Below are 25,952 nucleotides of genomic sequence, written 5' to 3'. Positions count from 1 at the left end.
GTTTATAATATAATTGTTTATAGTGCTAGTGGAGCATATCTAGTTTGTTTCCATGGCATCAAGGGTTCTGTGGTCGCAGTAGCAGTGTTCTTACTGTGTGCTTACGTGGCCTTATTTTTATAAGTAGTTCTAGCAATGCAGTCCCTTCCTGTGCTCGCTTGTTTTCTGAGCCTGATAATCTCCAGACTTCCCTGGACTTCTGAGTCATCCACTAAACTTTTTTGTTATATCTTTTTTTTAAAACCACCCAGACTTAAGTTCTGTAAACATGAACATTTGAGGCTTCTTTTCAGTGTGTGCACCCAGCTGTGCCTATGGATCATTCCTTGTGAGCTTTGGGGGACCATATGAATATCTGGGGGTCATACCTAGGTGGGCTGTGTGCAAAACACGCACACTGCCCGCTGTACTACATCTCCTGAATGATATATTCTCAGAGTTGGACATCTTTTTTTGTGGACAGGACACCCAGCGATGCTAAGTAAGGGCATACTACTGGCTCAGAGCTCAGCTATTACTCCTGGCAGGACTCATGGAGCGCGGTGTAGCGAATCCGGCAATTTACTTGCACTTTGTAAATATTTTTGAATAATTTTCCTCTGGCTTTATTGAAATGCTGAAAAATTATAATATACTGAAAATGTCCAAACTGGTGATTTGATAAGCCTATACATTGCTATGATTCCTCCTATTCAGTTGATAATTTTTTTATTTTGTAAATTATTTCCTGTAAGCTCTTTTGAAAGAGGCAAGAACCAAAGCTTTTTTAGCTCATAGTGTTGCTCATTAATTTTTCTGTCACTGGCTTGGACATGTCTGTTTTATCTGAAGAGTTATGACACCTAGGAGAGATGAATTTGTTTAGGAGATTAGTGTTCTTTTAAAAAATTTGGAGGCCACGAGCAGCAGTGATCGGAATACTCCTTTTGTAGCTTATATGGAATGCCAGGGTTGAATATCCTATCCAAGTGCCCTATCCTGTGTACTATTATTCCAGCCAAGGAGACTAGTACTTTAGGGAAGTCACTGTGGCAAATGTGCCACCTCCTTCAGGTGGACTGTAAAGTATTTAAATTCTATGCAGATTTTTTTGGGGGGGTTTTGGGTCACACCCGGCAGTGCTCAGGGGTTACTCCTGGCTCTATGCTCAGAAATTACCCCTGGCAGGCATCGAACCATCGTCCTTCTGCATGAAAGGCAAGCGCCTTATCTCCATGCTGTCTCTCCGGCCCCATATACAGATTTTTTTAATGCTTTTTATTAAGTGGAGGAAGATAGCTGGCCAGTCAGTGTTAGGCAGAAACACCAGCCTTATGGTTCTTAGCTCTCAACTCTTGTTTACTGTAGATAAAGTCATGCCAGGTGTTTTTAGTAAACTTAGGTTGTGGTTAATTGGTTCAGATTGTTTTAGTTTTTTCTATTTCTCTTCCTTAGGCGTTTTTTAAAATTTTGAATCACTGTAGATACCATGCAAAGTTGTTCATGATGAGTTTCTGTCATACAATGTCCAACACCCATTCCTCCACCAGTGCACATTTCCCTCCATCATTGTAGTTTGCTTCCCACAGTCCCCCGGCCTCCCTTAAACCTGCCTCTATGGCAGATATTTTTCTTCTCTCACTTGCTCACTCTTTCCTTTTTTTCCTTTTAAACACTAGTTTGTAATACGGTACTGAAAGGGTATCTTGTATATCAATTTACCTCCTTTCAGCACCCAGCTCGTGTCCAGAGTGATCATTCCCAACTATTATTGTCAGAGTAGTCTAGTCCCTTCTTTGCCCTGACTGCACTCCTTTGCTCTTTATGGCAAGCTTACTATCATGGACTCGTCCTTTTGGTCCTCATTTCTATTGTCTTTGGATATTATTATCATACTTTTATTTTGTTTTTGTTTTGTGTTTTGTTTTGTTTTGTTTTTGTTTTTGGGTCACACCCAGCAACGCCTGGCTCTACGCTCAGAAATCGCCCCTGGTAGGCACAGGGGACCACATGGGATGCTGGGATTCGAACCACCCAACATCCTTCTGCATGAAAGGCAATTGCCTTACCTCCATGCTATTTCTCTAGCCCCTTGTTTTTGTTTTTTCATTCGCTCCTGGCTTGGGGGATCATATGGGACACCGAGGGAATCTAACTGCAGTCCATCCTTGGCTAGCGTGCAAGGCAGACGCCTTATGCCCTGTGCCACCACTCCAGCCCCTTACTATCATACTTTTGAAATATATATATACCACAAATGAGTGCAATCATTCTATGTCTATCTGACTCACTTCACTCAGCTGTATACTCTACATGTTCATCCATTTATAAGCAGATTCCATGACTTAATTTTTCTCTAACAACTGCACATTATATTTCTTTCTTTTTCTTTTCTTTTTTTTTTTTGGTTTTTGGGCCACACCCAGCAGTGCTCAGGGGTTACTCCTGGCTGTCTGCTCAGAACTATCTCCTGGCAGGCACGGGGGACCATATGGGACACCGGGATTCGAGCAAACCACCTTAGGTTCTGGATCGGCTGCTTGCAAGGCAAATGCCACTGTGCTTTTTCTCCGGGCCCTGAATTATATTTCGTTGTGTAAATGTACCATAGTTTCTTTATACACTCATCTATTTTTGGACAATTGGGTTGTTTCCAGATTCTGTGAATTGTGAATAGTGCTGCAATGAACTTAGGAGTCCTGCTGCCTGGACAGTGCCTTGTCTGCATTGTGTTTTTGGATCCCTAGGGTAAATTCCCAGGAGAGATAAGGTGATATCTCATTGTAGTTTTTTTTTTTTTAATAATGGGGTGGGGTGCGGTGGCGCTAGAGGTAAGGTGTCTGCCTTGCAAGTGCCAGCCAAGGAAAGACCGACCGCGGTTCCATCCCCCGGCGTCCCATATGGCTCCCCCCAGGGCCAATTTCTGAGCGCTTAGTTAGGAGTAACCCCTGAGCATCAAACGGTTGTGGCCCAAAAAACCAAAATAATAATAATAATAATAATAATAATAATAATAATAATGAGGGCCTGGAGAGATAGCACAGTGGTGTTTGCCTTGCAAGCAGCCAATCCAGGACCAAAGGTGGTTGGTTCGAATCCCGGTGTTCCATATGGTCCCTGTGCTTGCCAGGAGCTATTTCTGAGCAGACAGCCAGGAGTAACCCCTGAGCACTGCCGGGTGTGGCCCAAAAACCAAAATGATAATAATAATAATAATAATAATGAGAGAGATTCTAGGAAACACTGAGAGCTTGTTTCCATGTGTCCAGACAAATATCCAGGATTCTGAAAGTTTCTTCCTAGCCTTAATTTTAAAGGAGGAAGAGATACTAAGAATATAAAGGAGAGAGAGCCTGAGAAATAGTACAGCAAGTAAAGTGTTTTCCTTGCACATGAATGACCCAAGTTCAACCCCTGCACCCACTGTGGTCCCCCAAACTGGGTATGGCCCCCAAAATAAAACAAGACATGAAGACTAAAGTATTATTCTTTATTTTCTTTTTGGGCCATACCAGTGATGCTCAGAGTGGTGCTTAAGGGACCATATCGATTGCCAGATCGAATCTGGGTCTGCCACATGCAAGGCAAATGCCCCTATCATTATACTATTGCTCCGACCCTTGCTTCCATTTTTAGTGACTGGAAATTATCAAAGGAATAGACCTTTATGATATGAAAATTATGAAAAGTTATTTATAAATAATAAAATTTTGTTGAAACATAGACTCACTAGTTCCTTTACATATTACATATCGTCTCTGACTATTTTCATGCTACAAGAGCAATGTTGAATAGTAAATACTACAGCCTTCAGAGCTCAAAATGTCTTTGTTTGCCTTTATAGGAATTTTCTTTAATAAATTTTTAATTGAATCACTGTGAGAAGCACAGTTACAGTGTTCCAGCACCCGTGACTTCACTAGTGCACATTTCCTGCCACCAGTGTCCCCAGTTTCCTTCCCATTCTTTCCCTGGCTTATCTTAGCAGACAATCCTCTTCTTCCTCCCCCTCCTCCTTAGCAGACAATCCTCTTCTTCCTCCCCCTCCTCCTCCTCCACTTCCCCCTCCTCCTCCTCCTCTTACTCTTCCACCACCACCACCACCTCCTCCTCCTCCTCCTCCTCATCATGTTTATCACTTTATGTCCTTCCAGCTCCCTATTTTCCAGAGTGATCATTTCCAACAATCTTTGTCACAGTGTTCTCTTCTCTGTTCTAACTGCACTCCTTTGCAAGCTTGCAAAGCTTCCTGCCATGGACCAGTTCTGATCCTCATCTCTATTGTCATTGAGTATTATTACTATACTATTTTTTTTTAAATATATATCCCACAAATGAGTGTGATTATTCTGTGTCTACCCTTTTCCCTCTGACTCATTTTGCTCAGCACTATGTTCTCCATATGCATCCATGTAGAAGCAAATCAGAATATTCTAATTTTTTAAAATAATATTGTGATTTACAAAGTTGTTCTTTTTTTGGTTTTGGTTTTGGTTTTGGGTTTTTGGGTCACACCTGGCAGCGCTCAGGGATTACTCCTGATTCTACGCTCAGAAATCACTCCTGACAGGCTCGAGGGACCTTATGGGATGCCAGGATTCGAACCACTGACCTTCTGCATGCAAGGCTTTACCTCCATGCTATCTCTCCGGCCCAACAAAGTTGTTTTTAGTGTTTTAGCCATTCAGTCTTCTGACAGCAATATAGTCCCACTGCCAATATCACTTTTCTTCCACTATTTTCTCCAGTTTTCCACCTACTTCCAAACCTGTCCCCTTAACAGGCACAAAATAATTTATTTAATAGTGCTTGTTACAATAAAATGGTAATGGAAATATTGGAAAAAATTTAGTAAAAGAAAATTTGTGAAAATTACTATATCTCACATTGGGATCATTAAAGTTGTTGAAGGTTTACTAAGCTACTTGTTTTTATTAGCCTTATGTGCTACTGTTTTTGTTTATTGAGCTTAGCTGACTTCTGTGCTATTTTTCTCATCTTATTTGGTATGCAGGGGGGCAGTGAGACGGCTTCCTGCCTCCACTCTGAGAAGACATCAGAATTCTCATCCAAAAAAACGGCTCTACCTGGAATGTTTTGTCAGTTTGGCATCTCTGCAGAGATTTAGTCGTGAAGCAGTGAGGTTGGACCATTTGCATGGTTTCCATGTTGGCAGCTGTGGGGCTTTGGCAGAGAGCAACTGAACCCTACTTGGTTTTAAGGGTGCCCTAGAGTTTTCAGCTGGAAGATGAGTGTACTGTACAGTTTTAGCAATTTGGCTTGCATCTCTTCCAAGATTTGTGGTGAATCTGAAGCGGAGATGTTGCTTACATGGCCATGCAGTTGTGGGTCCTTCAGTTAGTTTTATCTTTTAAACCTGCATTAATATTTTGAATAGAGAAGCAAGGTTTTGACTTCCCTCTTGAGTTACATTTGTTTTTCAAATGCTTTTCAGATTGATCTTCATATACAGTAGTTCTAGATCTAAAGGATATTTTAGGATTCTTTTCTGAGAATTTTCATCTTCTGCAGTTTTGGCATGATGTTGCAGGACCTTTCCCCTGCTGCCACTACCATCCTTCAAAACCTCTTCTTTTCCACAAAGTATTCACATAACTCTTGGCTCAAAAACCAGCAGCTAGGGCCAAAGAGATAGCACAATAGCAGGGCATTTGTTTGTCTTGCATGCATCCGATTCAGGAAGGATGGTGGTTCTAATTCCATCATCCCATATGGTCCCCCGTGCCTGCCAGGACCGATTTCTGAGCACAGAGCCAGGAGCGCTGCCGGTGTGACCCACAAACCAGTAGCTAGTTTGGTGTCAGTTCAGAAGCTAGACCATCAGGCGAAGAGAGTAAAAGTTGTTAGCTTCCCCCAAGTGCTTCCCCTTTACAAATATGGCTACCCCATATCAACTTATTGACACTTTCAGTATTGCTTAGGGGATAAGAACCAGGCTTCTGGGGCCGGAGAGATAGCATGGAGGTTAGGTCATTTGCCTTGCATGCAGAAGGACAGTGGTTCGAATCCCGGCATCCCACTTTTTGGAACACATAGCCTTCTGGGAATATCAACCAACCCCTCAGGCTATCATCTGGTTTCCACTGCAGTGGGGCTTACCCTTCTTTAAAGCCTTGGGGGTAATGGTTCTTCTTAACCTTGCCTTCTGCACCAATAATCTTGAGTTCTAGTTTCTTTCTAGCAGCTGACTTCTCAGCTTTTTCACCCCCTCTTGCAAAACAGCAAAGAGCAAGTCCAGGTTTTTCTATAGCCTCATCTAAGTTGAAATTCTTTTCCAAGGTCAAGAGTTTTTCTCAGCAGTAAAGCCAGGGCTAATCCCTCTTTATAAATCCAGCTGTCAGCAAACAAGCCCCTTACAAGTTTAATGTGAAAGCTATGAGCTGGGGATTTGAGGCAGGTACATTGGTTCTTGCTTATGTTACTTTGGTCTGACTCCTGATTTGGGTTGGAGACTAGGGGACGGGCTCTCTTGGAGGAACCAGGCAGTGCCAAAGTGAATACAAGGCTTCCAGATGCACAGCATGGTCTCTAGCCCACTGTGCCAACTCCCCAGCATTGGTTCTTTAATGGGCACTTGGTCTTCGGTCTCCAGATTGAAAGTCATGCTTGCTTTGTGGTAGCCCCCCAGGTTGTCAGTGTTGTGCTGTCTCAAGTGGTCTCTAGCTGCTGAGAAAAGACTGAAAGCTGCAGTTCTTTATTATGAAAGATTGAAGTACCTATTTTCCTTCATTGTGATTGACAGACAAAAGAGATTTAAGACTGACTACTTATAAGGATTACAGGAAACCAGGAACCCAGTTTCTTCTTTAACACTTTTGTCTCAGGTCTGGAGTGGTGGCGCTAACGGTAAGGTGTCTGCCTTCCTGGCGCTAGCCTAGGATGGACCTCAGTTCAGTACCTCCCCACCCCCGCATTCCATATGGTCCAAGGGTTAGAATGGTAAGAAAAGGGCCGAAGCTAGCCTAGGACGGACTGAGGTTCCATCCCCCGGTGTCCCAAATAGAGATAGAATTAAAATTTTAAAAGATTAATTTATTGTAATAAATGTCTATGTAATAAAAAAGTATAAGATTGATGATTTGGGGGTTGTTTATTTTTTTAAATATCTTATCCCTGTACTATCTCTTGGACAGTATTAAATGCTAGATCATTATATGGATATATCACAGTCTTGGTATTCTATCATTTGGAGGAAATTTAGATTGCTTTTAGTCTTGGCTTTGATTTTTTAAGAAAAATGTGATTTTGACCTTGCATATGTGGGTCCTTCCTTGAGTTCTGTTCCCAGCAATGCAAAAGTCAACAACACCCAGCAGTGCTCAGGGGTTACTCCTGACAGGCTGTATAGTCTCACCACCACCACCCCCCCCCCCCCCAACAATGTAAGCTTTGTCCATTCCCTGTCATTCTGCAACACAAACTTTTGTTTTCTTTTGTTTTGGGGTCACACCCGGCAGCACTCAGGGGTTACTCCTGGCTCTATGCTCAGAAATCGCTCCTGGCTGGCTCGGGGGACCATATGGGATGCTGGGATTCGAACCACCATCCTTTCTGCATGCAAAGCAAACACCCTACCTGCATGCTATCTCTCCGGCCCTGTATTAATCTTTTCTAATGGACAACAATTTAAATACCTGAGTGGAAATAATGGTAAATATATTTAATTAATTCTAAGAAATCAGCAAAACTGTATGACCCTTAACTACCTCCAGGAGTAATCCTTGAGTATAGTTCATAGAGCCAAGAGTAATCCCTACACACTGCAGATTTTTACTCAAAACAAAAATAAGAAAGGATTCAGAGAGAGGAGAGGAGAGAGGCCAGTGAACCATTTTTCTTAGTGATTGAGTCATTTTACACTTTAGTCAACAACGTATGAGCAGTCTCTTCGTTTCAAATTCTTGCAAAACTTGATGTATGTGTCTTTTTTTTTTTTTTTTTTTTGGCTTTTTGGGCCACACCCGGCGGTGCTCAGGGGTTATTCCTGGCTGTCTGCTCAGAAATAGCTCCTGGCAGGCACTGGGGACCATATGGGACACCGGGATTCGAACCAACCACCTTAGGTTCTGGATCGGCTGCTTGCAAGGCAAACACCGCTGTGCTCTCTCTCCGGGCCAGATGTATGTGTCTTTTTTACTGAGAGTTGAACCTGTGTTTTTTGCATGCAAAACATGTGTTTCAGTCCTTTGAGCTATCTTCCTAAGAATATCTTTCAAAGAAATGGCTCTGAGGGGACCAAAGAGATAGCATGTAGGTAAGGCGTTTGCCTTGCATGCAGAAGGATGGTGGTTCAAGGAAGGAAGGAAGGGAGGGAGGGAGGGAGGGAGGGCGGGCTCTGAGGCATTGGGGTGGGCCGAGTCTTTGAAGAAGCCTGGTCTCCCTCAAAAAAAGGCTCTGAGCAAACTATACTGATTCTTCATCGCTAGCCATACCATTTCAACAAAAAAATCATTAAAAAATGTTCAGCACTCACAAACAGAACAGGAAGGGAAAATCTATAGTCAACACAGTTAAAAAGTTGTTCAATTTTCATTTACTTAGAAGTAGTCTTTTATATTTTTTTACCAATGAAGGAAAGGAAATAGGTGTCACTTTTTTTTTTTTTTTTTTTTTTTGGTTTTTGGGCCACACCCGGTGATGCTCTGGGGTTGCTCCTGGCTATGCGCTCAGAAGTTGCTCCTGGCTTGGGGGACCATATGGGACGCCGGGGGATCAAACCACAGTCCATCCAAGGCTAGCGCAGGCAAGGCAGGCACCTTACCTCTAGCGCCACCGCCCGGCCCCACTTTTTTTTTTTAAACCAGGACATTTATTCACAAGACTAGTTGTTGAATTCCTTAAGATGTACTGGATGCTGCAACAGCTGCTCTCTCTCTTTTGGGGGGGGGGCACACCCGTTTGATGCTCAGGGGTTACTCCTGGCTATGCGCTCAGAAATCGCTCCTGGCTTGCGGGGATCATATGGGACACTGGGGGATCGAACCGCAGTCAGTCCTAAGCTAGCGCTTGCAAGGCAGACACCTTACCTCTAGCGCCACCTTCCCGGCTCCAACCGCTGCTCTCTTAGGTTTAGGTGTTGTTCCCTCATGGAATCCATGTCTGAATCTGCGGCACACAATTTTCAGGTGCCTCATGCAACCGGTCCCAGTGTTGTTCCTCCTCTTGGCGTTGGCGCTCCAGTTGTACTTTCTCTTGCGCTTGGCGGGGTAGCCACACTTGCCACAGGTGGACTTCTGCAGGTGGTAGGCCTTAGCCGCAGAGGCAGCATAGCGTGTGCGTCTTGTTGATAGGTGTCACTTTTGAGTAATTCTACCTATGGATATTTTAATGGAAAATCAGATACCATAGAAGCAACACTCACCAGATGGCTGCTAAATCAGATGCTCTCAATAGAGATCAGAGAAATAATACCCAGTAAGAAGTATGTCCGGTTGGGCCTGAGCGATAGTGTAGAGGTATAGTGTTTCCCTTTCAGGCGGCTGATCCAGGACAGACTTGGATTTGATCCCCAGCGTCCTATATGGTCCCCTGAACCAGGGGTGATTTCTGAGCGCATAGCCAGGAGTATCCCGTGAGTTTTACCGGGTGTGACCCAAAAACTAAAAAAAAAGAAAAAGAAAAAAGAAGTATGTCCAGTTAATATTACAGGTTAGAGTCCCTGAAGAGAGATTCTTAGAACAGTATTTGAACTATGTATCTACTAAAACTACTTGAGGAAATATTCAAAATTGTTGGTGAGAAGAAAATTATGGATGTGTGTGTGTGTGTGTGTGTGTGTGTGTGTGTGTGTTTGTTTTGGTTTTTGGGTTACACCCAGTGGTGCTCAGGGATGCTCCTGGCTCTGTGCTCAGAAATTGCTCCTGGAAGGCTTGGGGGACTATATGGGATGCCCCGATTTGAACTGCCACCGGTCCTTGGTTGGCTGCGTGCAAGGCAAGTGCCCTACCACTGTGCTATCTCTCCGGCCCCCAAGGAGATCTTTTTTCATTTGTGCTGCTTTATATCAGGCATTCACCTGAAATCCCAGACACATAATTTGTTCTATTCAGTTTTGTCCAGGAGAAACTAATTTTGCCAGTAGGCCTAAATCATACATTAATTAAATTGCATTTTCTTTTTTCTTTCTTTCTTTCTTTCTTTTTTTTTTTTTTTTTTTTTTTAATTTTTTTCTTTTGTTTGTTTTTGGGTCAGACCAGGCAGTGCTCAGGGTTTCCTCCTGGCTCTATGCTCAGAAATCGCTCCTGGCAGGCTCGGGGCACCATATGGGAAGCTGGGATTCCAACTACAGAACCACCATCCTTCTGCATGCAAGGCAAATACCTTACCTCCATGTTATCTCTCCAGCCCCTTAAATTGCATTTTCAAAACACTGACTAATAATAGCAAACACTTGAAAATGTACTCCTTTGTGCTTGGATTGTTGTGAGCATTGCGAATACATTCACTAACTTAGTCATCACGAGTCAGCAAGTCTGTGCTTTGTTGTTCTTAAATGGAGTTGAGGAATCTTGGCTTGAAGCAGTTAGGTAATTTACCACAGGTCACATAGCTAGGAAGAAGCAGAGCGAAGAAGATTCACAGCCAAGTCATCTGGTTCCCAAGTGTACTCTTCATGATCTATTTTCTAAAATAGTAGAGCCACTCTGCCATTGCTCTGGGCCTGTGAGCCTCGTGGATCACTGGAGTTTACAGCCAGTCTGTGTTTGGGTATGTGTGCTTGAAACGTCCAGTGAAACTTCAATCCCCTTTCCCTGCACACTTCTCTGCACTACAGAATTGTCGCAGAGTTTCTGCTTTTATTTGCACTTTTTTGGGGGTCACACTCAGTAAAATTCAGGGCTTATTCATGGCGCTGCAACTCTGAGGACCTTCTGTGGTGCTGGGGATTGAACCCAGATCAACTATGTGCAAGGCAAGTGCCTTTCTGCTGTATTGTTGCTTCCTAGCCTGCATCACTGCAGATTTTCTGCCTGGGGTAAAAGGGTAGGAGGACTGAGGGACAAACAGACACACAGAAGGGTGGGAGGATGGACAGACACACACCAGAGATAGTTGTGGGTGTTAATTGATTTAAGGTGAGGTTAGGTTTTGGGGCACTCTCAGCAGTGCTTTTGTTGGTGCTAAGGAGACCACATGTCATTCATTGGTTCATTGGTCAATCCCAGTTCTAATTGACTTTATTATAAGGACAAATATTTGGGTTACAGAATTTTTGTGATAACTTTAACAGAAATATTAATTATCTCCAACTCCCTCTTAATGAAACCTGAAATCTTGTGATTTTCTGCTTAAAAAATGTCATTATTTTGGGCCAGAGCAATTGTATAATTAGTAGGGATCTTGCTTTACACTTTGCTGACTTAGGTTCAATACCCAACACCACATATGGTCCTCTAAGCCCTAAAAGGATTGGTCCCTGAGTGCAGAGCCAGGAGCTAGGCCTAACTGCTGCCACATGTGGCCCAAATACTACCCCACCCAATTAAACTTCTCATTGTTTAACTTATATAGGCTTATGAAAATAATTTGCCAAATACATGCACAGTCAATGTGTAGCAGTAATTGTTTTCAGGACCAGAGTGAGATAGCACAGCGGAATGGGTGTTTGTTTTGCACATATCTGACCTAGGTTTGATCCCTGTATCTCATATGGTCCCCAAGCTTGCCAGGAGTAATTTCTGAGCACAGAGCTAGGAGTAACCCTTAAGTGCCACTGGGTGTGGTCAGCCTTTCCCCCTTCAAATTGCTTTCAATATTGGGTGCCTTTCCCGTATTCGTAGTGCTTTTTTTTTCTTCCTCCCTCCTTTCTTCCACACCTGGAGGTACTCGGGGATATTGCAGTACTGGGAACTGAACTGGGTCTGCATTCAGAGTTTATTTTTCCAGTCCATTCAGTAGCTCTCTAGCTCTGCATGCTTTGTACATACTCCAGTACAGGTTTTAGGTTTTTTTTTGTTTCTTTTGGCTACTTCCAGCTTTGGACTGGGGGTTCTTTCTTTTAGTTTGTTTGTTTGTTTTTGTTTTGTTTTTGGGTCACACCTGGCAGCGCTCAGGGGGCACCCCTGGCTCTACGCTCAGAAATTGCTCCTGGCAGGCAATCATGGGATCATATGGGATGCCGGGATTCGAAACACCGTCTTTCTGCATGCAAGGCAAACACCTTACCTCCATGCTATCTCTCCGGCCCCATGGACTGGGGGTTATTTCTGAAGGCCAGGCTTGTGCTTTTGAGACATGATACAGATATATAGATAGAGATATAGGTATTGGGGCCGGCGAGGTGGCGCTAGAGGTAAGGTGTTTGCCTTGCCAGCGCTAGCCTAGGATGGACCGAGGTTAGATCCCCTGGCGTCCCATATGGTCCCCCAATTAGGAGCAACTTCTGAGCGCATAGTCAGGAGTAACCCCTGAGCATTACTAAGTGTGGCCCAAACCACCCATGAGAGAGAGAGAGAGAGAGAGAGAGAGAGAGAGAGAGAGAGAGAGAGAGAGAGAGAGGAGAGAGGAGAGAGGAGAGAGAGAGAGAGAGGAGAGAGGAGAGAGGAGAGAGGAGAGAGGGAGGAGAGAGAGAGAGAGATTGAGATTGATTTCTTTTAGTGAATTCTGTCCCCTCCCCATTTTATTGTTTGTACTATGGGACTCTTTAATTATTTATGTGAATTTTTTTTATTGCCAGCACAAATCTGTCAGTAACAGTAGTACTTATTAAATGCTAGCTGTGGACCAGACTGTAGCACAGCAGTAGGGGTGCTTGCCTTACACGCGGCCAACCCAGGACAGACCCAGGTTTGATTCCAGGCATCCCAAAAAAAGGAACTCATTCATTTGGATCTTGACTCAAGAACTTCATATCTTTAAATTTTATCCTTCTTTTTTGGGGGGGAGATAGGATTTTTGGGTCACACCCGGCAGCACCCAGACTATGGGGAACCATATGGGTTGCTGGGAATCAAACCAGGCCCTGAGGATCAACCTTCCCTTCCCCACCCCTCCCTCAGCTTTTGTACTTCAGTGACCTTTTAGTATCTGAGAGAACTCATGTTAACTCACAGTTAAATTTACTCCTTTGGCTTTGGTACTAAAGAGAAGAAATATCCCCTAGAGAAGCGATCATCTCCAGGCTATGCCCTAACATTGTGAACTATTTTAATATACAGCTCAGAAAGAAATTTTAATTTTAGGCCAAAGAGATTTATTTGTTATTCCAACTCGGTGCATTGTCAGACTGGAGAGAGATCCATGGGTTTAGTGGATGTTTGCATGCAAGATCCTAGGGAGCAGGAGAGATAGCACAGAGATAGGGTGTTTGCCTTGCATGGGGCTGAGTGCATAGCCAGAAGTAGTCCCTCAGCACTGCCGGGTTGGCCCCAAAACAAGCAAACAGATCCCAAATTCATTCCCTGTACCACATGCTTACCTTTAGCATAGAGCTTGGTTGGATGTGACCCCTGTTAACCAAATTAAAGCGAATAATATATAGAATCTGAAGGTGATAAAAGTGACCCTCATGCTTTGGAAATCAACAGTGGAAGATTAGTAGTTCATTCTGGGAGGGCGGAGGTAAAGATTAACCTCACATTCAAAGTGGCTGTGTAACTGTCTGGAACAGTGGTGGGCAACCTTTTATTTCAGCTGAGCCAAATCTCTCCAAAACCACGATTGAAATTTATTTTGAGAGCCACACAGGGCGTGCACTGACAGAGGCTAGGAGCAGAGTCCTGACTCCTAGAGCGGCCACCCCAGCACACAGAAGAGCCGCATTAAAAAGTGTAAAAAGCCGCATGTGGCTCTCGAGCCTAGGCTTGCCAACTACTGGTCTGGGTGAAGGAAGCCTGATCAAGGGCTCAATTCTGACAGAAAAAGGTATCATTGGTGGCCTTACCTGAACTTCTACTGAGCACTAGAAAATATTTTGTGTGAATTATTCCTGGTACTAACATTTGTTTACCTACTATATATGGTTTATCAACTTTTTGTTAGGGAGAATTTTAAAAATAGCATATGGCCTCTTAGAGATTGAAAAGAAGATGGTGGGGCCGGAACAGTGGCACAAGCGATAGGGCTTTTTTGCCTTGCATGCACTAACCTAGGACGGACCCTGGTTTGATCCCCCAGCATCCCATATGGTCCCCTAAGCCAGAAGCAACCTGTGAGTGTTACCAAGTATGGCCCAAAAACCAAAAAAAGAAAAAAAAAAAGGCAAAGAAGATGGCTTTATAATGAATAAGTGTATTAAAACTGCTAGATCTCATATACCTAGCATCCTGTCATACCTAACTATATAAATGCCATATGCTTATTCAGTACGTAGTGTAGCCAAATAAGTCAAATATTTAACCTTTCTTCATTTACTGTGATTTATAGTTGCTCTGTGTCTTCTTAGGTTTGTTGTTTGGTATTTTACTTTTGGCAGGGGCAAAATACACTAGTCTTGCTTATATAATAAGCAAGATATGTAACAATGCTCAAGAATAACCTTTTAAGACAATAAATTAAAACAGATTGGGGCTGGAGAGATAGCACAGCGTTACGTAAGTCTTTTGCCTTGCATGCAGAAGGACGTTGGTTCGAATCCTGGCATCCCATATGGTCCCCTGAGTGCTGCGGGGTGTGACCCAAAAACCAAGAAAAGAAAAAAAAAAAGGAATAAATTAAGCAGATTAAATGTAATGCTGTAAAGTTGAAGGAATGATTCTGGCCTGGTTGTGTCACAGAAAACAGAATTCTCTAAGGGACCCAGAGCAATTGCACAGCAGGTAAGGCTTGTACATGGCTAACCTGGGTTCTATTCCAGGCATCTTATATGAAGATAAAATTAATTTTTTAACAATCATTTATAGAACTGCACATTTACCCTTTTGGGGGGGGGAGAATTTTAGCCACACCCGGTGATGCTCAGGCTATGCGCTCAGAAATCGCTCCTGGCTCGGGGGACTATACCGGACGCTGGGGATTGAACCCAGGTCCATCCTGGGTCAGCTGCGTGCAAGGTAAATGCCCTACTGCTGTGCTATTACTCCGACCTCTCATATTTACCTTTAATGTAAGCTTGAGTCACTAAGGATTCTCAGTTATATAAGCATTTTGTAAATGAATTTGATATTTTTAAAAGCACTAAAATACAGAGTGAGGGAAGGACCAGAGAGATAATACAGCAAGTGCTTGCCATGCACATCCCCAATGTGAGTTTGCTCCTCAGCTTCTCAAATGCTCCACTATCTTGCCAGGTTGATCTCTGATTGGAGAGCCAGGCATAAGCCCTGGGCACAGTTAGATGTGGCCTCAAAAAAAGAAATAAAATGAAATGGAGGAGGGAAAACTAGGCTTGGCAAAGGCCTTAGAAATCATTGGCTTTGGGATCATCTCTATTTTCTCCCCTTTCCTTCCTTTTGTTGTTTCTATAATGTACCATGGGTCACACACTTGATTATAGCTTCAGATACTGCACCCCGCATTAATGTGGGGTTATGCCAGGGATCAGACATGATGTATGCAAGATACAAGTACTGTACCTCTGAGACACACTCCTGGACCTCTTCTCATGATCTCTTAAGGGGATCAAAATCAGCAGATTTTTTGTTCTCTGGTATATTTATTTGTGTGCTTATTTCTTGGTTTGAGGCCATATCTATTCGTGTTCAGGAGACCATGTGGTGCCAGTTATTGAACCCAGGATCTCACATGCAAAAATATGTGCTGAGGCTCTTTGAATTGTCTTAGCCTTAGAATATGCTTTATTTATTTATTTATTTATTTATTTATTTATTTATTTATTTATTTATTTATTTATTTATTTATTTATTTAGGTTCTTGGATCACACCCCACAGTGTTCAGGGGTTACCCCTCGCTCTGTGCTTAGAAATCGCTCCTGGCAGGTTCGGGGGACCATACGGTTTTGGTTGTTTTTTTTTTTTTTGGGCCACACCTGGTAACGCTCAGGGGTTACTCCTGGCTATGTGCTCAGAAGTTGCTCCTGGCTTGGGGGACATATGGGACACCGGGGGATCGAACCACGGTCCGTCCAAGGCTAGCGCAGGCAAGGCAGGCACCTTACCTTTAGCGCCACCGCCCGGCCCCGGGGGACCATACGGAATGCCGGGATTCGAACCACCATCCTTCTGCATGCAAGGCAAACGCCTTAACCTCCATGCTATCTCTCTGGTCCCTAGAATATGCATTCATTTTTTTTGTGTGTGTGGGGGGTTATTTTGTTTTGTTTTGGTTTTTGGATCACACCCGACAGCACTCGGGTTACTCCTGGCTCTATGCTCAGAAATCGCTCCTGGCAGGCTCAGGGGACCATATGGGATGCCGGGATTCGAACCACCATCCTGCATGCAAGGCAAACACCTTACCTCCATGCTATCTCTGAAGCCCCATAAAATGCATTCTTACTACTGAAAGCTAAGTTTAATTTTTTGTGTGTCCTGAAGTTCCCCATGAGGATGACAGGGAGTTCATACAGGAATTAAAATGCAGATTTTGCATCTGCCTAACTGGGATTCATCCTGTAGCTCCTCATTATGTTTGCCTGTAGCCCCTGAGTCTACTCAGTGTGGCATTGGAGACTCCCAAACACTGCTGCGTGGCCCTAGTTTGGTCCCAGCACAATGGGGCCTGAGTACACCCTTGTCCTTGGACCATAACTCTGAGCCATCAGCCAAAAATCGCTGTGAGTGGTTCTGGGACACTCTGAGCACCAATTGGTAGCCCCCACTCCCAAAATTGCCCATGAGTTTTGATTTAAAGATGAGAGGAATTGTGGCTGGAGAGGTAGCATAGGTAGGTAGGATGGACCTGAATTTCATTCCCGGCATCCCATATGGTTCCCTGAGCCAAGAGTGGTTTCTGAGCACAGAGCCGGGAGTCTGAGGGCTGTGGGGTTTGGACTCCCCCTCAAAAAAAATTGAGGACAGTGCTCGCTTCGGTAGCACATACACTAAAATTGGAACGATACAGAGAGGATTAGCATAGCCCCTGTGCAAGGATGACACGCAAATTCGTGAAGCATTTCATATTTTTTTTGGTTTTTGGGTCACACCTGGCAGTGCTCAGGGGTTACTCCTGGCTCTACGCTCAGAAATTGCTCCTGGCAGGCTCAAGGACCATATGGGATGCCAGGATTCGAACCACCGTCCTTCTGCATGAGAGGCAAACACTCTACCTCTGTACTATCTTTCCGGCCCCAGCATTTCATATTAAAAAAAAAAAAGTACCCACTTGATGCGAACCTGTATTCAGGACCTCCACATATACAAGGTAGCTGTTTGGTCATTGAGCCATATCCCAGACCTTTTTAGACTTTTTTGTTTGATTAATGATAATAGGAACCTCACTCAGGTGTTAGGCAGGTGGTGAGTAATGACACTGGGAATTTAAACCCTGTGCTTACATATACTTGGTATGTGTCTGCAATTTAGTCCTTGGTCCATATCCCTAGCTTTGTGTTGATGTATCGTTTTAAATGAAGCAAACTTGGCTACCTATTGGTCAAAATAATCTAATACTTTGGAAAGTAGACTTGATGTTAGAAGAACTTCAAGATGGATATTTCAGAGCAGCTATATTTATTACTATGGGAAATTAGAAAGCTGTGATGTCATCAGGAGGGATTTCGGCCACACCTAGCAGTGGTTAGGGGCTAGTCCTGGCTCTGGAAATGTTCAGGTGATCCCATGTAATACCAGAGATGGGGAATTCAAATTGGGTTTGGCTGAATGCAAGGCAAGTGCTTATGCTCTCTGTTTTTTTTTTTTTTTTTTTTTTGGCTTTTGGGCCACACCCGGTAACGCTCAGGGGTTACTCCTGGCTATGCGCTCAGAAGTTGCTCCTGGCTTGGGGGACCATATGGGACACCGGGGGATCGAACCACGGTCCGTCCAAGGCTAGCGCAGGCAAGGCAGGCAGGCACCTTACCTTTAGTGCCACCGCCCGGCCCGACGCTCTCTGTTGATTTGAAGAAATTGAGTCAGAAATTTTAGCCCTTTCTCAACAGGCCTATTAACTGAGCATGTTTAATTAGAATAAATATTTTTTAATTGACTCAGAGTTTACAATTAGATGCGAGTAAAGAAAGCAAATACAGAAAGGATGGAGAATGATTTAGAAATTGGTCTTAAGGGGCCAGAGAGATAGCATAGATAGGTAAATAAAAGGCATTTGCCTTTTATGCAGGACAGTGGTTTGAATCCCAGTATCCCATATGGTCCCCTGAGCACTGCCAGGTGTGACCCAAAAACCAAAAGAAAGAAAGAAATTGGTCTTAAGCTTCTGGCGGAGGGAGTAGGGGGACAGTATCGTCTACTTTTCCAGTTTTACTTTTGGTACCAGAGTTTAAGTTCTTTTGAGAGCAAGTGCAAAGCAGCTGCATCAGAGTGTAACACAATTCTGCTACAGGTGCTGGCTTCTGAGAGTTCACTGGTGGTGTGTCTGTGTCATTGATTCTTGGCAGACAGCCTGAATCTACTGTATAGTCCAGAAGCCTTTTACTGGTGAGTTTTGAGAAATCTCATTCATATTTATGAAATATCATAAACTATACAGAACTTGTAGGTTTCATCTATTTGATTTATTTGGCAATTATAAGGAATTAACGACTGAGATAAAGGGAACTGACAAAGTGGAATCAAGAGAAAATATTTATAAACAGACTTAGATTTTTTTGGTTTTTGTTTTGGTTTTTGGGCCACACCCATTTGACGCTCAGGGGTTTACTCCTGGCTATGCGCTCAGAAATCGCCCCTGCCTTGGGGGGACCATATGGGACGTCAGGGGATTGAACCACGTCCATCCTACACTAGCGCTTGCAAGGCAGACACCTTACCTCTAACGCCACCTTCCCGGCCCCAGACTTAGATGTTTTTAAAATACTTTACATGTCCGACTTGTAAGGTTTCATTTTTGTTGGAATAGTAAGAACTAAGAGTATGAACTGGCCTTCTATCCTTCAATATAATTAAACCATCTTCCAGATATAAGGAGATAAGTGTACTGTGAGAATATATTCTCCTTGCCACCAACATTTAATACCTAGAAAAATTAGAGAAAATGAAATGGCCACCTATCACCTAGATTTGATACAGTATTTGTTAAAAGTTTGCTGTGTGGATCCAGAGAGATATGACAGCATATAGTCTCTTGTTGGTTTTGTTTTGTTTTGGTTTTGTTTTGGGGTCACACCTGGAGGTGCTCAGGGGTTACTCCTGGTTCTGCACTCAGAAATCACTCCTGGCAGGCTTGGGGGAATATATGGGATGCTGGGAATCGAACCCTGGTCCATCCTGTGTTGGCCGTGTACAAGACAAACACCCTATCACTGTGCTGTTACTCTGGCTCAGTGCTCTTGCTTTGTATGTAGTCAGCCAGGGTTCAATATTCAGCACCTCATATGATTCCCCAAGCCCACCAAAATTACTCTTGAATTCAAAGCCAGGAGTAATCCCAGAGCATTGCTGGGTGTGGCAATAAAAGTTTTGCAATGTTTGCTATATATATATGTATAGCAAATGTTTATAAATAAAGCAAACATAGCAAAAAATAGATCTACATATATTTCATTTTTGTTGAACAATTTGGATGTTCAAGATATTTTTCTCTTTCTTGTTTCTTTACCTGCATCTCCAAAAAATGGGGACTTGGGCCGGAGAGGTAGCACAGTGGTAAGGCGTTTGCCTTGCAAGGAGCTGATCCAGGACGGACAGTGATTGGAATCCCGGCATCCCATATGGTCCCCCAAGTCAGGAGCGATTTCTGAGCGCAGAGCCAAGAGTAGTAACCCCTGAGCCTTACTGGGTATGGCCCAAAAACTTTAAAAAAAAAATTGGGGACACTTATTTAACTAATATAGAGTTACTGCACTGTACAATAAGTTTTATTATCCTTTCGTTTTTTCTTAGGTTTGGGGCCATTCCAAAAAAGGGTTGCGATGGTACCTGCTTTTGGCTGCAGTATTCAGGGCTGGCAGAGTTCAGCCATGCAGAAGAGGGTACAGTGGAAGTGAGAGAGTTTAGCTTCCAGCTTCTCAAGCTCAGCATATGCAGATGTCCTTGACACCATCTTCCCAGACCCACAGTTTCTTTGTTTTTTTTGTTTTGTTTTGTTTTGTTTTGTTTTGTTTTGTTTTGTTTTGTTTTGTTTTTAGGGCTACACCTGTTGCTCAGGACTTATTCCAGGTTCTTTGCCCAGGGGTCACTTCTGGTGGCACTCAGGGGCCTATATATGATGCCAGGAACCAAACCATTGTCGTGGCCAATGCCAACTCTTACAAGGCAAGTGCCTCACCTCCGTTACTGTTTCCCAGCCCTAACACTTGTTTACTTGTTTGTTTTGACGGTTGTTGTTTTGGGACCACTCCAGTGATGCTTTGGGGTTATTCCTGGCAATGCTGAGGGAACATACGGGTTGTTGGGGATCGAACCTAGTAGGCCTCATGCAAGACAAGTGCCTTACCCAAGTGTCCTAACCTCAATATATATATATATTTTTTTCCTTATCTGTTTGTGCTTGTTTGTTCGTTTTATTAAGGGGCCATACCCAGTATGCTCATGGTTCACATATGGTTCCAGAGTTCGAACCCAGGTCAGCCATATGTAAGGCCAAGTGCCCTACCTACTGTGCCATTGCTCTGGGATTCCCCTCTCCCCCACTGTTTTTTTTTTTTTTTGTTTTTGTTTTTTTTTTGGTTTTTTGGGTCACACCCGGCGGTGCTCAGGGGTTACTCCTGGCTGTCTGCTCAGAAATAGCTCCTGGCAGGCTCAGGGGACCATATGGGACACCGGGATTCGAACCAACCACCTTTGGTCCTGGATGGGCTGCTTGCAAGGCAAACACCGCTGTGCTATCTCTCCGGGCCCGCCACTGTTTTTTTTTTTTTGTTTGTTTGTTTGTTTGGTTTTGGTTTTTGGGTCACACCCGGCAGTGCTCAGGGGTTATTCCTGGCTCCAGGCTCAGAAATTGCTCCTGGCAGGCACGGGGGACCATATGGGCACCGGGATTCAAACCGATGACCTCCTGCATGAAAGGTAAATGCCTTACCTCCATGCTATCTCTCCAGCCCTCCCCCACTGTTTTTTAATATTAGTTACTATTTACTTGTAGCAAGTTATTTTTTTTGGTCATTTCTTTTGCTTTGCAGTGGTTTGGGCTGTTGTATTCACACATTTAATTGTGGTGCTTGCTGGGAGTTGCTCATTTGGTTATGGATGTGATAAACATGTATTCCTAAAACATAGACACATTTGGGGCCGGGTAGGTGGCGCTGGAGGTGAGGTGTCTGCCTTGCAAGCGCTAGCCAAGGAAGGACCTCGGTTCGATCCCCCGGCGTCCCATATGGTCCCCCCAAGCCAGGGGCGATTTCTGAGCACATAGCCAGGAGTAACCCCTGAGCGTCAAACGGGTGTGGCCCAAAAACCAAAAACAAAACAAAACAAAACAAAACAAAACCCAACATAGACACATTTATACCCTGTAAACTAATGTCAGATCTTTGATTTTGTTTTTGTTTTGTTTTGTTTTTGGGTCACATTCGGCAGCACTTAGGGGTTACTCCTGGCTGTATGCTCAGAAATCGCCCCTGGCAGACTCTGAGGACCATATGGGATGCCGGAATTTGAACCACAGTCCTTCTGCATGTAAGGCAAAAGCCCTACCACCATGTTATCTCTCTCTTGCTGGCCCTGTTAGAGCACTTTTTTAAAAAAGCATTTAAAGTTGGTCCGAGGGTTGTGTGTTATTGTTAAGCTGTTTAAAACATCGTCTCCTGCTCACACCCAAATTTGACTAACTGGGAGGGGGGGGCTTATAAAATATTTTTTTCTGGGGGCCAGAGAGATAGCATGGAGGTAAGGTGTTTGCCTTGCATGCAGAAGGTTGGTGGTTAGAATCCCGGCATCCCATATGGTCCCCTGAGCCTGCCAGGAGCGATTTCTGAGCATGGAGCCAGGTGTGACCCCAAAAAACAAAAAAAATAAAAAATAAAATATTTTTCTGACATTGCCCTAGTTGTATGCATTAACCAAGTCCTGAATCGCTTATGAGACTTTGATATGACCTAGCTTTCTTTCATGTGCTTTTTTTCTACCACTTACCATCTTCTAGCCACACTGGCCTTCTCATTGGATCTCATCCCTACTTTGAGACTTTTTTTTATTTATTTTCTTTGCTTTGTTTTATTTTATTTATTTTTTTGTGGAGAATGTGGGCATCATTATTTATTTGTTTTTATTTCACTTTTGGGTTTTAGCTCACACCTAGTAGTGCTCAAGGGCTATTCTGGCTTCATGCTCAGGAATCACTTCTGCTGGTGTTTGGGGGACTGTATGATGCAGAGGATCAGAACTCTCCTCTTGCAAGCAAAGCAAGCACTCAGCCAGCCAGACTGTCTCTTTTGCCTGGGACCTTTTTGTTTTCTTTCCAACATAGTTTTTCTACTGAAGGGAACAAGCTGGCCTTTGATAGTCATTTAAACCAGTTTAATAGAGTAGTTTGCAAACAAATGCTCTACCCACTGTACTATTGCTCTAACTCCAAAGCCTACTTCATACTTACTAACCATAATTACACACTAATTTATATATATGTATGTATGTGTGTATACACACACTAACAGGCGTGCACTCACACACACACACAAGTTGGGAAACACTGTACTTAACCTTTAAAATCGGATTGGACACTGCCACCTCACTTTATGTTGTACACTAATTTTTTGTTTTGTTTTGGGGCCACATCAGGTGATGCTCAGGGTTATTCCTGGCTCTGTGCTTAGAAACTGCTCCTGGCTTGGAGGACCAAATGGGACACTGGGGGATTGAACCACAGTCCGTCCTAGGTTAGCGTGTGCAAGGCAGATACCCTACTGTTTGCGCTGCCACTCTGGCCACTCTACACTAATTTTCATTTTTGGTTTTTGGGCCAAACCCAGTGGCGTTCAGGTGTTACTCCTGGCTTTGCACTCAAGAAATCACTCCTGGCAGGTTCAGGGGATCATATGGGATGCCAACCCTGGTTGAACCCTGGTTGGCTGCATGCAAGGCAAACTTGTTACCCAGGGATCCTGTAGCACCAGCCCTCACATTCTAGCAAATTTCTTTTTTTGGGGGGGGAGGTTGCCCCTGGCCCGCTCGGGGAACCATATGGGATTCAGGGAATTGAATCACCATATGTCCTGGGTTGGCTTCATGCAAGGCAAATGCCCTACCACCCTGCCACCTCTTCGACCCCAGTAATTTAAATTATTTTTTAATATTTTGGCCACACCTGACAATGCTCATGGTTTACTTCTTGTTCTTAGATCAGGGATCACTCCTGATGGGCCTCTGGATCAAATGATCTCTACACTAATTTTCATACACTTTTTTTTTTGGTCACAACTACTGAAAACCCAACTTTATCTAAATAGAGCAAAAGAAATAGAAAGTGATCTAAGTCATTGGCCATATGAACTACCATGTGATTTGCCTAGGGAATTCGGAGTTTGTATGGTATCCTATAGATGTTGAACATGATTTTGTTTTTCTCTGGACCAGAGCTAGATCTGACTGCGCTGAGAGCACATTTTTTTGCACATGAGTAACTTAGGTTCCATCCCCACATACCTGGGCATCTACCCCAGAGTCATAAATAGCTCTATTAGGTATATGACCCCAAAAATTATTGTACAGGAGATACCTTAAAGGGTTGGGGCATATGCTTTGCAGGTTCAATCCCCAGTAGCTTATGCTCCCCAAGCATTGCCTACAGTGACCAGCAAGCAGTGAGCCAGGAGTATATTATTAAGTGTGGCCAGAAACAGAACAGTGTTCTGTGAAGTTTGTGTCTGCCCATGTAGCACCTCTGTACAGAGCTGGTAACCACAGTACTGTGTAAAATAAAAGTAGCCCCTGTATGACTAAGTTTATTTCATGGTATTTCCTTGCTGAAACTTCCTTCCTACTTTAACTCACCCCTGAAACAAAACATCTCTTTCTTTATGTGTTGTTCATCCATTTGCTCCACTGGTTTATGTTATTCTTTCGCCTTATGCTCACTACTCCTACAATCATTTTCCATTTTCCAAAATCTATTTCTCCTTTCCTTTTTTTTTTGTTTGTTTGTTTGGCCACACCCGGCGGTGCTCAAGGGTTACTCCTGGCTGTCTGCTCAGAAATAGCTCCTGGCAGGCACGGGGACCATATGGGATGCCGGGATTCGAACCAACCACCTTTGGTCCTGGATCGGCTGTTTGCAAGGCAAACGCCGCTGTGCTATCTCTCCGGGCCCAGATCATATAACATTTTGCATTCAACAAATATGATGTTTTTAGGGCCATTTTTTTGTTTGTTAGTTTTTGTATTAAGGATTGGACCCAGGGCCTTAGATATAATAAACTTATGCTTTGCCATTGCCATCCAGTCCCTAATCCCTGAATTATTTATTCTTCATAGAATTAAACTGAGTTTTACTTTCATGGTGACAGAATTCTCTTTAAACAGATGACCTGCATGAAAGGTCTTAATAAGTTAGTAATATGTTTATTAATCACTCATTGAACATCTCTTTTAAAAACTGCTGTCTGTAAGCTCTAATTATTCATGATTAAATAATTCTACAAAAAAGTCCAGTACTATAATTGTACTTAGTTGTTACAGACTTTGAGTTTGTCTGTGCTGCTCAGCCTGTGTTCAGGTGATCTAGGGGTTCAACCAGTCTGTCAGGGTTCATCTTAAATACATAAGGATGTGGTCGGAGTGTAGCACAGTGGTAGAGGGTTTGCCTTACACGCAGCTGATCCAGGACGGATGTGGGTTCGATCCCCCAGCATCCCGTGTGATCCCCTGAATCAGGAGCGATTTCTTAGCGCAGAGCCAGGAGTAACCCCTGAGCACCGCTGGGTTTGCCCCTCCCCCCCCCCAAAAAAAGAAATTAAGTGCATAAGGATGCCCAAGGATCCTTCTCAGGGATAACTTCTCAGGACAACTTCTCGGGAGCTACTCATGCTGTGCGGGGACATCCCCGCTGTGCTCACAGGAATGTCTTGTGCTGCAAAACGAACACAGGTCACATGTTTACCAGGCATGTTATCTCCCAACCCTTGTTATAGATTGATAATAAACCTTACTTAGCAGTTGGCTGGTCCGAGTGCAGTGGTGTTTACAATTAATTGATCACAGCCAGTTACAGATTTTTTTTGTTTGTTTTTGGGTAACACCAAGCAGCGCTCAGGGGTTACTCCTGGCTCTATTCTCAGAAATCGCTCCTGGCTTGGGGGACCATATGGGATGCCAGAATTCAAACCACCGACCTTCTGCATGCAAGGCAAACACATTACCTCTCTGCTATCTCTTTGGCCCCAGTTACAGATTTCTTTGTTCCTTTTACACTCCCACTGCTTCACTTGACTAGCCTAACAAAACAAAACAAAACAAAACAAAAAACCTTAACAGTTAATAAATCAGGTAGTTCCTTTCCTCTCCCCACTGCAAATGAATCTTGCCAGAACTGTTTTAGAATGAAAATCATGTTGCTAATTATAAACATGACATTGTTGGGTTCTAAATTTGGCTTCTTTTTTTTTGTTTTTTGGGTCACACCCGGCGGTGCTCAGAGGTTACTCCTGGCTGTTTGCTCAGAAATAGCTCCTGGCAGGCACGGGGGACCATGTGGGACACCGGGATTCGAACCAATCACCTTTGGTCCTGGATCGGCTGCTTGCAAGGCAAACGCTGCTGTGCTATCTCTCCGGACCCTAAATTTGGCTTTTATTTTATTATTTTCATAAAGGAATGTTTGTTTATAGCCTGTCACTCTACTGTACAAATTTATTGTTTCTAGGAGGTTTTTTTTGTAATCTTTAGGGTTTTCTGCATATAGTTTGTCATCCTCAAATAGAGCTTCCTGTCTGGATGTCGATGTATTTTTCTTGCCTAATTGCAATGGCAAGTACTTCAATACTATATTGAATAAAAATGATGAG

At 43.5% G+C, this 25,952-nt stretch overlaps 1 protein-coding gene and 1 non-coding gene across 2 annotated transcripts in view; both read left to right on the top strand.

Annotated features, from left to right (window-relative positions):
* ZNF609 (zinc finger protein 609) overlaps nt 1-25,952 on the top strand; it is a 143,497-nt gene that overhangs the window by 44,210 nt on the left and 73,335 nt on the right.
* Nucleotides 16,917-17,023, top strand: LOC126024890 (U6 spliceosomal RNA). Its single transcript, XR_007500979.1, has one exon. It is a non-coding gene; the product is annotated as a U6 spliceosomal RNA (small nuclear RNA).

Source organism: Suncus etruscus, chromosome 1 (assembly GCF_024139225.1).
Source record: "Suncus etruscus isolate mSunEtr1 chromosome 1, mSunEtr1.pri.cur, whole genome shotgun sequence".
Taxonomy (NCBI): Eukaryota; Metazoa; Chordata; class Mammalia; order Eulipotyphla; family Soricidae; genus Suncus; species Suncus etruscus.
The sequence above is the reverse complement of the archived record's forward strand: the minus strand, read 5'-3'. Positions and strand labels throughout refer to the sequence as shown.